Raw genomic sequence first — 13,328 nt, 5'->3', positions numbered from 1 at the left:
TTGCTGCTATAACAGCCTCCACTCTTCTGGGAAGGCTTTCCACACGATGTTGGACATTGACTGCTGGGATTTGCTTCCATCCAGCCAAAACAACATTGAGGTTGGGCACTGATGTTGGGTGATTAGGCCTGGCTCACAGTTGGCATTTCAATTCATCCCAAAGGTGTTCGATGGGGTTGGGGTCAGGGCTCTGTGCAGGCCAGTCAAGTTCTTCCATACCAATCTCGACAAACCAATTCTGTATGGACTTCGCTTTGCTCACTGTGGCATTGTCAAGCTGAAACAGGAAAGGGCCTTCCCCAAACGGTTGCCAAAAAGTTGGAAGCACAGAATTGTCTAGACTGTCATTGTATGCTGTAGCGTTAAGATTTCCCTTCACTGGAACTAAGTGGCCTAGCCTGAACCATGAAAAATACCATTATTTATCATCCACCAAACTTTACAGTTGGGACTATGCAGGTAGTGTTCTCCTGGCATCCGCCAAACCCAGATTTGTCTGGCAGACTGCCAGGTAGTGAAGAGTGATTCAACATTCCAGAGAACACATTTCCACTGCTCCAGAGTCCAATGGCAGCGAGCCGACAGTTGGCATTGTGCATGGTGACTTTAGGCTTGTGCGCGGCTGCTCGGCCATGGAAACCCATTTAATGAAGCTCATGACAAACAATTCCAGAGCTGACATTGGAGAGGAGAGCAGAGGAGAAGCATTTTGTAATAGTGTGGCCTACCACTTCGCGGCTCAGCCTTTGTTGCTCCTAGACGTTTCCACTTCACAATAACAGCACTTACAGTTAACCGGGGCAGCTCTAGCAGGGAAGAAATTTGACGAACTGACTTGTTGGAAAGATGGCATCATATGACGGAACACACACTTCACCAAAGAATATATAGACATTGTCATCCTATTAGAAACATGGTATAGAGGAGGCGTACCCACTGGTTGCCCTCTAGGTTACAGGGAGCTGGTAGTACCATCCACCAAACTACCAGGAGTAAAACAGGAAAGAGACTCAGGGGGTATGCTAATTTGGAATACATCAGACATTACCAACTCCATTAAATTAATAAAAACAGGAACTTGCATGCAGAACTGCCATCAAGGTCCTGAGGCAAAAAAGCATCCCAAACCATCACACTACCACCACCATGCTTGACTGTTGGTATGAAGTTCTTACTGTGGAATGCAGTGTTTGGTTTTCTCGAGGCATAATTGGGCCCATGTTGTCCCAAAAGTTATACTTTTGATTCATCTGTCGATTGAACATTCTTCCAAGAGTCTTGATGATCATCCAGGTGCTTCTTGGCAAACTCGAGTCAACTTTGTAGACGAGATGGGTCCCATTATTTCTGGCGAGAACCAAACACTGCATTTCAAAGTAAGAACCTCATACCAACGGCCAAGCATGGTGGTGGTAGTGTGATAGTTTGGGGATGCTTTGCTGCCTCAGGACCTGGAAGACTTGCCTTAATAGAAGGAACCATGAATTCTGCTCTGTATCAGAGAATTCTACAGGAGAATATCAGGCCATCTGTCTGTGAGCTGAATCTGCAGCACAGCTGGGTCATGCAGCAAGACAATGATCCAAAACACACTATCACGTCTACATGAAAATGGCTAAAAAGCAACACATTTGAAGTTTTGGAATGGCCTAGTCAAAGGTTGGATGTACTTTGGGTGGTGGACCATTCTTGATACACATGGGAAACTGTTGAATGTGGAAACTCAGCAGTGTTGCAGTTCTTGACACAAACTAGTGTACCTGGCTCCTACTACCATAACCATTTCAAAGGCACTTCAACCCTTCACCCTCAATGGCACATATACACAATCCATGTCTCAATTGTCTCAAGACTTAAAAATGCTTCTTTAACATGTCTCGTCCTCTTCATCTATACTGATTGAAGTGGATTTAACAAGTGACATCAATAAGGGATCATAGCTTCCACCTGGATTCACCTGGTCAGTCTGTCATGGAAAGAGCAGATGGTCCCAATGTTTTGTACACTCAGTATAAATCAAATCAAAATCAAATCAAATTTTATTTGTCACATACACATGGTTAGCAGATGTTAATGCGAGTGTAGCGAAATGCTTGTGCTTCTAGTTCCGACAATGCAGTAATAACCAATGAATAATCTAACCTAACAATTTCACAACAATTACCTTATACACACAAGTGTAAAGGAATGAAGAAAATGCACATAAAAATATATGAATGAGTGATGGTACAGAACGGCATAGGCGAGATGCAGTAGATGGTATCGAGTGCAGTATATACATATGAGATGAGTAATGTAGGGTGTGTAAACATATTAAGTGGTATTGTTTAAAGTGGCTAGTGATTCATTTTTCATCAATTTTTACATTATTAAAGTGGCTGCAGTTGAGTCAGTATGTTGGCAGCAGCCACTCAATGTTAGTGGTGGCTGTTTAACAGTCTGATGGCCTTGAGATAGAAGCTGTTATTCAGTCTCTCGGTCCCTGCTTTCATGCACCTGTACTGACCTTGCCTTCTGGATGATAGCGGGGTGTACAGGCAGTGGCTCGAGTGGTTGTTGTCCGTGATGATATTTATTGCCTTCCTGTGACATCGGGTGGCGTAGGTGTCATGGAGGGCAGGTAGTTTGCAACCTGTGATGCGTTGTGCAGACCTCACTACCCTCTGAAGAGTCTTACGGTTGTGGGCGGAGCAGTTGCCGTACCAGGCGGTGATACAGCTCGACAGGATGCTCTCGATTGTGCATCTGTAAAAGTTTGTGAGTGTTTTTGGTGAAAAGCCGCATTTCTTTAGCCTTCTGAGGTTGAAGAGGCGCTGCTGAGCCTTCTTCACCACGCTGTCTGTGTGGGTGGACCATTTCAGTTTGTCCGTGATGTGTACGCCGAGAAACTTAAAACTTACTACCCTCTCCACTACTGTCCCATCGATGTGGATAGGGGGTGCTCCCTCTGCTGTTTCCTGAAGTCCACGATCATCTCTTTTGTTTTGTTGACGTTGAGTGTGAGGTTATTTTCCTGACACAACACTCAGAGGGCCCTCTCCTCCTCCCTGTAGGCCGTCTCGTCGTTGTTCAGTAATCAAGCCTACCACTGTGGTGTCGTCTGTAAACTTGATGATTGAGTTGGAGGCGTGCATGACCATGCAGTCGTGGGTGAACAGGGAGTACAGGAGAGGGCTCAGAACGCACCCTTGTGGGGCCCCAGTGTTGAGGATCAGCAGGGTGGAGATGTTGTTACCTGCACCTACCACCTGGGAGCGGCCCGTCAGGCAGTCCAGTATCCAGTTGCACAGGGCGGGGTCGAGACCCAGGGTCTCGAGCTTGATGACGAGTTTAGAGGGTACTATGGTGTTAAATGCTGAGCTGTAGGTGATGAACAGCATTCTCACATAGGTATTCCTCTTGTCCAGATGGTTTAGGACAGTGTGCAGTAGGGTTGCGATTGCATCGTCTGTGGATCTATTGGGGTGGTCAACAAATTGGAGTGGGTCTAGGGTGTTAGGTAGGGTGGAGGTGATATGGTCCTTGACTAGTCTCTCAAAGCACTTCATGATGACGGAAGTGAGTGCTGCGGAGCGGTAGTCATTTAGCTCAGTTACCTTAGCTTTCTTGGGAACTGGAACAATGGTGGCCCTCTTGAAGCATGTGGGAACAGCAGACTGGGATAAGGATTGATTGAATATGTCTGTAAACACACCAGCCAGCTGGTCTGCGCATGCTCTGAGGACGCGGCTGGTGTCAACAAGTTGGCAAGGGCACTAGAACAGTCTAAAGCACCTGGCCTCACCCTACTAGAATATGAAGTCAAATGTCTACTGTTTGCTGACGATCTGGTGCTTTGGTCCCCAACCAAGGAGGGCCTACAGCAGCACCTATATATTCTGCACAAATTCTGTCAGACCTAGACCCTGACAGGAAATCTCAGTAAGAGAAAAATAATGGTGTTCCAAAAAAGGTCCAGTTGCTCAAGACCACAGACACAAATTCAACATCCTAATTAGGATCTGGCTAAAAATACTTGAATCAGTTCTAGAACCCATTGCCATCGACGGTTGTGAGGTCTGGGGTCCGCTCAACAACAAGGACATCACAAAAGGGACAAACACCCTCAGTGTAAAACGCAAAACTACAAATAATGCAGAATTAGGACGATACCAACTAATGATCAAAATCTAGAAAAGAGCTGTTAAATTCTACAACCACCTAAAAGGAAGCGATTACCAAAACTTCCATAAGAAAGCCATCACCTTCAGAGAGATTAACCTAGAAGAAGAGTCTCATCAGCAAGCTGGTCCAAACACAAACACATCTCACAGAGACCCAGGACAGCAACACAATTAGACTCAAACAAATCATCAGAAAACTAAAAGATAACAATTCGACACATTGGAAAGAACCAAAAAACAGAGCGAACTAGAATACTATTTTTCCCTAAACAGAGAGTACACAGTGGCAGAATACCTGACCACTGTGACTGACCCAAACTTAAGGAAAGCTTTGACTTTGTACAGACTCAGGGAGCATAGCCTTGCTATTGAGAAAGGCTGCCATAGGCAGACCTGGCTCTCAAGAGAAGACCGGCTAGGTGCACACTGCCCACAAAATGAGATGGAAACTGAGCTGCACTTCCTAACCTCCTGCCCAATGTATGACCATATTAGAGAGACATATTTCCCTCAGATTACACAGATCCACAAATAGATTACACAGATCCACTATTTGGTGAAACACAGTGTGCCATCACAGCAGCAAGATGTGTGACCTGTTGCCACAGGAAAAGGGCAACCAGTGAAGAAACACCAATGTAAATACAGCCTATACTTATCTGTCTATTTATTTTCACATGCAATGCTCTACATTGCCAGTAATATAACACTTGACATGTCTCTATTCTTTTGAAACTGTAATGTTGAAAGTGTAATGTTTACTGTTAATTTTTAATTGTTTATTTTGTTTTGTTAATGATCTATTCCACTTGCTTTGGCAATGTAAACATTTTTCCTATGCCAATGAAGTCCTTTGAATTCAATTGAAACAGACAGACAGACAGACAGACAGACAGACAGACAGACAGACAGACAGAGACAGACAGACAGACAGAGACAGACAGACAGACAGACAGACAGAGACAGACAGACAGACAGACAGACAGACAGACAGACAGACAGACAGACAGACAGACAGAAGAAAACAAAAAGATACAGGGTAAAAGATATGAACGACAGAGAGTTAGATAGAATAATAGATATAGGGAGAGAAACAGCGGGGAGAGAGGGTGGGAGAGAGGGTGGGAAAGGAAGGTGGAGAATGGGAGAGAGGGTGGAGAGAGCAGGTGGGAGAGAGGGTGGGAGAGAGGGTGGGAGAGAGCAGGTGGGAGAGAGGGTGGGAGAGAGGGTGGGAGAGAGCAGGTGGGAGAGAGGGTGGGAAGGAGGGTGGAGAATGGGAGAGAGGGTGGGAGAGAGGGTGGGAAAGGAGGGTGGAGAATGGGAGAGAGGTTGGGAGAGAGGGTGGGAAAGGAGGGTGGGAAAGGAGGGTGGAGAATGGGAGAGAGGGTGGGAGAGAGGGTGGGAAAGGAGGGTAGGAAAGGAGGGTGGGAAAGGAGGGTGGAGAATGGGAGAGAGGGTGGGGAAGGAGGGTGGGAAAGGAGGGTGGAGAATGGGAGAGAGGGTGGGAAAGGAGGGTGGAGAATGGGAGAGAGGGTGGGAAAGGAGGGTGGAGAATGGGAGAGAGGGTGTGAGAGAACAGGTGGGAGAGAGGGTGGGAAAGGAGGGTGGAGAATGGGAGAGAGGGTGGGAGAGAGGGTGGGAAAGGAGGGTGGAGAATGGGAGAGAGAGGGGGAGAGAGGGTGGGAAAGGAGGGTGGGAAAGGAGGGTGGGAAAGGAGGGTGGAGAATGGAAGAGAGGTGGGGGAAAGGAGGGTGGGAAAGGAGGGTGGAGAATGGGAGAGAGGGTGGGAGAATGGGAGAAGGGTGGGAAAGGAGGGTGGAGAATGGGAGAGGGGGTGGGAAAGGAGGGTGGAGAATGGGAGGAGGGTGGGAGAATGGAGGGTGGGAGAGAGGGTGGGAAGGAGGGGAGGAGGGTGGGAGGAGGGTGGGAAAGGAGGGTGGAGAATGGGAGAGGGTGGGAAAGGAGGGTGGAGAATGGGAGAGAGGGTGGGAAAGGAGGGTGGAGAATGGGAGAGGGTGGGAGAGAGGGTTGGAAGGAGGAAAGGAGGGTGGAGAATGGGAGAGAGGGTGGGAAAGGAGGGTGGAGAATGGGAGAGAGGGGGGGAAAGGAGGGTGGAGAATGGGAGGAGGGTGGGAAAGGAGGGTGGAGAATGGAGAGAGGGTGGGAGAGAGGGTGGGAAGGAGGGTGGGAAAGGAGGGTGGAGAATGGGAGGGGGTGGGAGAGAGGGGGAAAGGAGAGTGGTGGGAGAGAGGGTGGAAAGGAGGGTGGAGAGGAGGGGAGAATGGGAGAGAGGGTGGGAAAGGAGGGTGGAGAATGGGAGGTGGAGAAGGAGAGAGGGTGGGAAAGGAGGGTGGGAATGGGAGAGAGGGTGGGAAAGGAGGGTGGGAAAGGAGGGTGGAGAATGGGAGAGAGGGTGGGAGAGAGGGTGGGAAAGGAGGGTGGGAGAATGGAGAGGGGTGGAAGGAGGGTGGAGAATGGGAGAGAGGGTGGGAGAGGAGGGTGGAGAATGGGAGAGAGGGTGGGAAAGGAGGGTGGAGAATGGGAGAGAGGGTGGGAAAGGAGGGTGGAAATGGGAGGAGGGTGGGAAAGGAGGGTGGAGAATGGGAGAGAGGTGGGAAAGGAGGGTGGAAAGGGAGGGGAAAGGAGGGTGGAGAATGGGAGAGAGGGTGGGAAAGGGGGGGAGAAGGGTGGGAGAGGAGGGTGGAGAGGGTGAGAGGGTGGGAAAGGAGGGTGGAGAATGGGAGAGAGGGTGGGAAAGAGGGTGGAGAAGGGGGTGGGAAGAGGGGTGGAGAGGGTGGAAAGGAGGGTGGAGAATGGGAGAGAGGGTGGGAGAGAGGGTGGGAAAGGAGGGTGGGAAAGGAGGGTGGAAAGGAACAATGGAGAATGGGAGAGGAGGGTGGGAAAGGAGGGTGGAGAATGGAGAAAAGGAGGGTGGAGAATGGGAGAGGTGGGAGAGAGGGTGGAGAGAGGGTGGGAAAGGAGGGTGGAGAATGGGAGAGAGGGTGGGAAAGGAGGGTGGAGAAAGGGAGAGAGGGTGGGAGAGAGGGTGGGAAGGAGAAAGGAGGGTGGAGAATGGGAGAGGGTGGGAAAGGAGGGTGGAAAGGAGGAGAGGGTGGATAAGGAGGGTGGAGAAAGAGAGGGTGGGAGAGGTGGGAGAGGAGGGTGGGAAAGGAGGGTGGGAAAGGAGGGTGGGAGAGAGGGTGGAAAGGAGGGTGGAGAATGGAGGAGGGGGAGAGAGGGTGGGAAAGGAGGGTGGAGAAGGGAGGGTGGAGAATGGAAAGGAGGGTGGAGAAAGGAGGGTGGGAATGGGAGAGAGGGTGGGGAAAGGAGGGTGAGAAGAGGAAAGGAGGGGGGAAAGGAGGGTGGAGAATGGGAGAGAGGGTGGGAAAGGAGGGTGGAGAATGGGAGAGGGTGGGAAAGGAGGGTGGAGAATGGGAGAGAGGGTGGGAGAGAGCAGGTGGGAGAGAGGGTGGGAAAGGAGGGTGGGAGAATGGGGGAGAGGGTGGGAAGAGAGGGTGGGAGAGGAGGGTGGGAAAGGAGGGTGGAGAATGGGAGAAGGGTGGAAAGGAGGGTGGGAAAGGAGGGTGGGAAAGGAGGGTGGAGAATGGGAGAGAGGAGGGTGGGAAAGGAGGGTGGAGAATGGGAGAGAGGGTGGGAAAGGAGGGTGGAGAATGGGAGAGAGGGTGGGAGAGAGAGAGGTGGGAGAGAGAGGGTGGGAAAGGAGGGTGGAGAATGGGAGAGAGGGTGGGAGAGAGGGTGGGAGAGAGGGTGGGAAAGGAGGGTGGAGAATGGGAGAGAGGGTGGGAGAAGGGAGGGGTGGGAAAGGAGGGTGGAGAATGGGGGTGAGGGTGGGAAAGGAGGGTGGAAAGGAGGGTGGAGAATGGGAGAGAGGGTGGGAAAGGAGGGTGGAGAATGGGAGAGAGGGTGGGAAAGGAGGGTGGAGAATGGGAGAGAGGGTGGGAGAGAGCAGGTGGGAGAGAGGGTGGGAAAGGAGGGTGGAGAATGGGAGAGAGGGTGGGAGAGAGGGTGGGAAAGGAGGGTGGAGAATGGGAGAGAGGGTGGGAAAGAGGGTGGGAAAGGAGGGTGGGAAAGGAGGGTGGAGAATGGGAGAGAGGGTGGGGGTGGGAAAGGAGGGTGGAGAATGGGAGAGAGGGTGGGAAAGGAGGGTGGAGAATGGGAGAGAGGGGGGGAGAGAGCAGGTGGGAGAGAGGGTGGGAAAGGAGGGTGGAGAATGGGAGAGAGGGGGGAGAGGGTGGGAAAGGAGGGTGGAGAATGGGAGAGAGTGGGAGAGAGGGTGGGAAAAGGAGGGTGGAGAATGGGAGGAGGGTGGGAGAGAGGGTGGGAAAGGAGGGTGGAGAATGGGAGAGAGGGTGGGAAAGGAGGGTGGAGAATGGGAGAGAGGGTGGGAAAGGAGGGTGGAGAATGGGAGAGAGGGTGGGAGAGAGGGTGGGAGAGAGGGAATGGGAAAGGAGGGTGGGAGAATGGGAGGAGGGTGGGAGAATGGGAAAGGAGGGTGGAGAAAGGAGGGGTGGAGGTGGGGAGAGGTGGAGAGGGGTGGGAAAGGAGGGTGGAGAATGGGAGAGAGGGTGGGAAAAGAGGGTGGGAGAGGGGGGAGGAGGGTGGGAGGGAGAGAGGGTGGGAGAGAGGGTGGGAAAGGAGGGTGGAGAATGGGAGAGGGTGGGAGAGGAGGGTGGAAAGGAGGGGTGGGAAAGGAGGGTGGGAATGGGAGAGAGGGTGGGAGAGAGGGTGGAAAGGAGGGGGAGGAGGAATGGGAGGAGGGTGGGAAAGGAGGGTGGAGAATGGGAGAGAGGTGGGAGAGAGGTGGGGAGGGGAGAATGGGAGAGAGGGTGGGAAAGGAGGGTGGAGAATGGGAGAGAGGGTGGGAGAGAGGGTGGGAGAGGGGTGGGAAAGGAGGGTGGAGAATGGAGAGGGTGGGAAAGGAGGGTGGAGAATGGGAGAGAGGGTGGGAAAGGAGGGTGGAGAATGGGAGAAGGGTGGGAGAGAGGGTGGGAAAGGAGGGTGGGAATGGGAGAGAGGGTGGGAGAGAGGGTGGGAGAGAGGGTGGGAGGGAGGGTGGAGAAAGGAGGGTGGGAATGGGAGGAGGGTGGGAAAGGAGAGTGGAGAATGGGAGAGAGGGTGGGAAAGGAGGGTGGAGAATGGGAGAGAGGGTGGGAGAGAGCAGGTGGGAGAGAGGGTGGGAAAGGAGGGTGGAGAATGGGAGAGAGGGTGGGAAAGTGGGGAGAGAGGGTGGGAAAGGAGGGTGGAGAATGGGAGAGAGGGTGGGAAAGGAGGGTGGAAAGGAGGGTGGGAAAGGAGGGTGGAGAATGGGAGAGAGGGTGGGAGAGAGGGTGGAGAGAGGGTGGGAAAGGAGGGTGGAGAATGGGAGAGAGGGTGGAAAAGGGTGGGAATGGGAGGGTGGGAAAGGAGGAGGGAATGGGAGAGAGGGTGGAAATGGAGGGGGTGGAGAATGGGGGAGAGAGGGTGGAGAAAGGAGGGTGGAGAATGGGAGAGAGGGTGGGAAAGGAGGGTGGAGAATGGGAGAGAGGGTGGGAAAGGAGGGTGGAGAATGGGAGAGAGGGTGGGAGAAGGGTGGGAGGAGGGTGGAGAATGGGAGAGAGGGTGGGAGAGAGGGTGGAGAGAGGGTGGGAAAGGAGGGTGGAGAATGGGAGAAGAGGGTGGGAATGGGAGAGGTGGGAAAGAGGGTGGAAATGGGAGGAGGGTGGAGAATGGGAGAGAGGGTGGGAAAGGAGGGTGGAGAATGGGGAGAGGGTGGAGAGAGGAGGTGGGAGAGAGGGTGGGAAAGGAGGGTGGAGAATGGGAGGGTGGGAGAATGGAGAGAGGGTGGGAAAGGAGGGTGGAGAATGGGAGAGAGGGTGGGAGAGGGTGGGAAAGGAGGGTGGAAATGGAGGGTGGGAGAATGGAGGGTGGAGAATGGGGAGAGAGGGTGGGAGAAGGGTGGGAAAGGAGGGTGGAGAATGGGAGAGAGGGTGGGAAAGGGTGGGAAAGGGTGGAGAATGGGAGAGAGGGTGGGAAAGGAGGGTGGAGAATGGGAGAGAGGGTGGGAAAGGAGGGTGGAGAATGGGAGGGTGGTGGGAGAGAGGTGGGAGGAGGGTGGGAGAGAGGGTGGGAAAGAGGGTGGAGAATGGGAGAGAGGGTGGGAAAGGAGGGTGGAGAATGGGAGAGAGGGTGGGAGAAGCAGGTGGGAGAGGGTGGGAAAGGAGGGTGGAGAATGGGAGAGAGAGAGAGGTGGGAGAGAGGGGGTGGAGAATGGGAGAGGGGTGGGAGAATGGGAGGAGGGTGGGAAAGAAGAATGGGAGAGAGGTGGGAAAGGAGGGTGGGAAAGGAGGGTGGAGAATGGAGAGAGAGGTGGGAAAGGAGGGTGGAGAATGGGAGAGAGGGTGGGAGAGAGGGTGGGAAAAGGGGGAGAAGGGAGGAGGGTGGGAGAGAGGGTGGGAGGAGGGTGGGAAAGGAGGGTGGAGAATGGGAGAGAGGGTGGGAAAGAGGGTGGGAGAATGGAGAGAGGGTGGAGAGGAGGGTGGGAAGGAGGGTGGGAAAGGAGGGTGGAGAATGGGAGAGAGGGTGGGAAAGGAGGGTGGAGAATGGGAGAGAGGGTGGGAGAGGGGTGGAGAGGGGTGGGAAAGGAGGGTGGAGAATGGAGAGAGGGTGGGAGAGAGAGGTGGGAAAGGAGGGTGGAGGGAGGGTGGGAAAGAGAGGGTGGGAAAGGAGGGTGGAGAATGGGAGAGGGTGGGAAGGAGGGTGGAGAATGGGAGAAGCAGGTGGGAGAGAAAGGAGTGGAGAATGGGAGAGAGGGTGGGAGAGAGAGGTGGGAGAGGGGTGGGAAAGGAGGGTGGAGAATGGGAGAGAGGGTGGGAGAGAGGGTGGGAAGGAGGGTGGAAAGGAGGGTGGAGAATGGGAGAGAGGGTGGGAAAAAGGAGGGTGGAGAATGGGAGAGAGGGTGGGAAAGGAGGGTGGAAAGGGAGAGAGGGTGGGAAAGGAGGGTGGAGAATGGGAGTGGGAAAGGAGGGTGGGAAAGGAGGGTGGAGGAATGGAGGGTGGGAAAGGAGGGTGGAGAATGGGAGACAGGGTGGGAGAAGGGTGGGAAAGGAGGGTGGGAAAGGAGGGTGGAGAATGGGAGAGAGGGTGGGAAAGGAGGGTGGAGAATGGGAGAGAGGGTGGGAGAGAGGGTGGGAAGGAGGGTGGAAATGGGAGGGAGGGTGGGAGAGGGTGGGAAGGAGGGTGGGAATGGGAGAGAGGGTGGGAAAGGAGGGTGGAGAATGGGAGAGAGGGTGGGAAAGGAGGGTGGAAAGAATGGGAGGAGTAGTGGGAGAGAGGTGGGAGAGAGGGTGGAAAGGAGGGTGGAGAATGGGAGAGAGGGTGGGAGAGGGGGGAGAATGGGAAAGGAGGGTGGAGAATGGGAGAAGGGTGGGAGAGGAGGGTGGGAAGGGTGGGAAGGAGGGTGGAGAATGGGAGAGAGGGTGGGAAAGGAGGGTGGAGAATGGGAGAGAGGGTGGGAAAGGAGGAGTGGAAAGAAGAATGGGAGAGAGGGTGGGAAAGGAGGTGGAGAAATGGAGAGGGTGGGAGAAGCAGGTGGGAGAAGGTGGGAAAGGAGGGTGGAGAATGGGAGAGAGGGTGGGAGAGGGTGGAGAAAGGAGGGAAAACAGAGAATGGGAGAGGGTGGGAAAGAGGGTGGAGAATGGGAGGGTGGGAAAGAGGGTGGAGGAGGGAAAAGGAGAGGGTGGGAAAGAGGGTGGGAAAGGAGGGTGGAGAATGGGAGAGAGGGTGGAAAGGAGGGTGGAGAATGGGAGAGAGGGTGGGAGAGAGGGTGGGAGAGAGGGTGGGAAAGGAGGGTGGAGAATGGGAGAGAGGGTGGGAGAATGGTGGAGAATGAGGGTGGGAGAATGGGTGGAGGGTGGGAGAGGGGGAAAGGAGGGTGGAGAATGGGAGAAGAGGGTGGGAAAGGAGGTGGAGAATGGGAGAGAGGGGTGGGAAAGAGGGTGGGAGAGAGGGTGGGAAAGGAGGGTGGAGAATGGGAGAGAGGGTGGGGAAAGGAGGGTGGAGAATGGGAGAGAGGGTGGGAGAGAGGGTGGAGAATGGGAGGGGGTGGAGAATGGGAGAGAGGGTGGGAAGGGAGGATGGGGAGAGGGTGGGAAAGGAGGGTGGAGAATGGGAGAGAGAGGGTGGGAGAGAGGGGAGAGGGTGGGAAGGAGGGTGGAGAATGGGAGAGGGGTGGGAAGAGGGTGGAAAAGGAGGGTGGAGAATGGAGAGAGGGTGGGAAAGGAGGGTGGGAAAGGAGGGTGGAGAGATGGGAGAGAGGGTGGGAAAGGAGGTGGGAAAGGAGGGTGGAGAAAGAGAGGGTGGGAAATGAGGGTGGAGAATGGGAGAGAGGGTGGAAAAGGAGGGTGGGAGAGGAGGGTGGAAAGGAGGGATGGAGAATGGGAGAGAGGGTGGGAAAGGAGGGTGGAGAATGGGAGATAGAGGGTGGGAGAATTTAGGGAGAGAGGGTGGGAAAGGAGGGAGAATGGGAGAAGGGTGGAGGAGGGTGGAGAATGGGAGAGAGGGTGGAGAATGGGGAGAGGGTGGGAAAGGAGGGTGGAGAATGGGAGAGAGGGTGGAGAGAGGGTGGAAATGAGAGGGTGGAAAGGAGGGTGGAGAATGGGAGAGAGGGTGGGAAAGGAGGGTGGAGGGGAGATTCTGGGAAAGGAGGGTGGAAAGGAGGGTGGAGAATGAGAGAGGGTGGGAAAGGAGGGTGGAGAATGGGAGAGAGGGTGGGAAAGGAGGGTGGGAAAGGAGGGTGGAGAATGGGAGAGAGGGTGGGAGAGAGGAGGGTGGAAAGGAGGGTGGAGAATGGGAGAGAGGGTGGGAAAGGAGGGTGGAGAATGGGAGAGAGGGGGAGAGAGGGTGGAGAGAGGGTGGGAAAGGAGGGTGGAGAATGGGAGAGAGGGTGGGAGAGGGTGGGAGAGGGTGGGAAAAGGAGGGTGGAGAATGGGAAGAGGGTGGGAAAGGAGGGAATGGAGAATGGGAGAGAGGGTGGGAAAGGAGGGTGGAGAATGGGAGAGAGGGTGGGAGGAAAGAGGGGGAGGAGAAAGGAGGGTGGAAAGGGGAGGGTGGAGAATGGGAGAGAGGGTGGGAGAGAGGGTGGGAAAGGAGGGTGGAGAGGGTGGGAAA

Source organism: Oncorhynchus tshawytscha, linkage group LG03, assembly GCF_018296145.1.
Source record: "Oncorhynchus tshawytscha isolate Ot180627B linkage group LG03, Otsh_v2.0, whole genome shotgun sequence".
Lineage (NCBI taxonomy): Eukaryota > Metazoa > Chordata > Actinopteri > Salmoniformes > Salmonidae > Oncorhynchus > Oncorhynchus tshawytscha.
Note: the sequence above shows the minus strand (reverse complement) of the source record.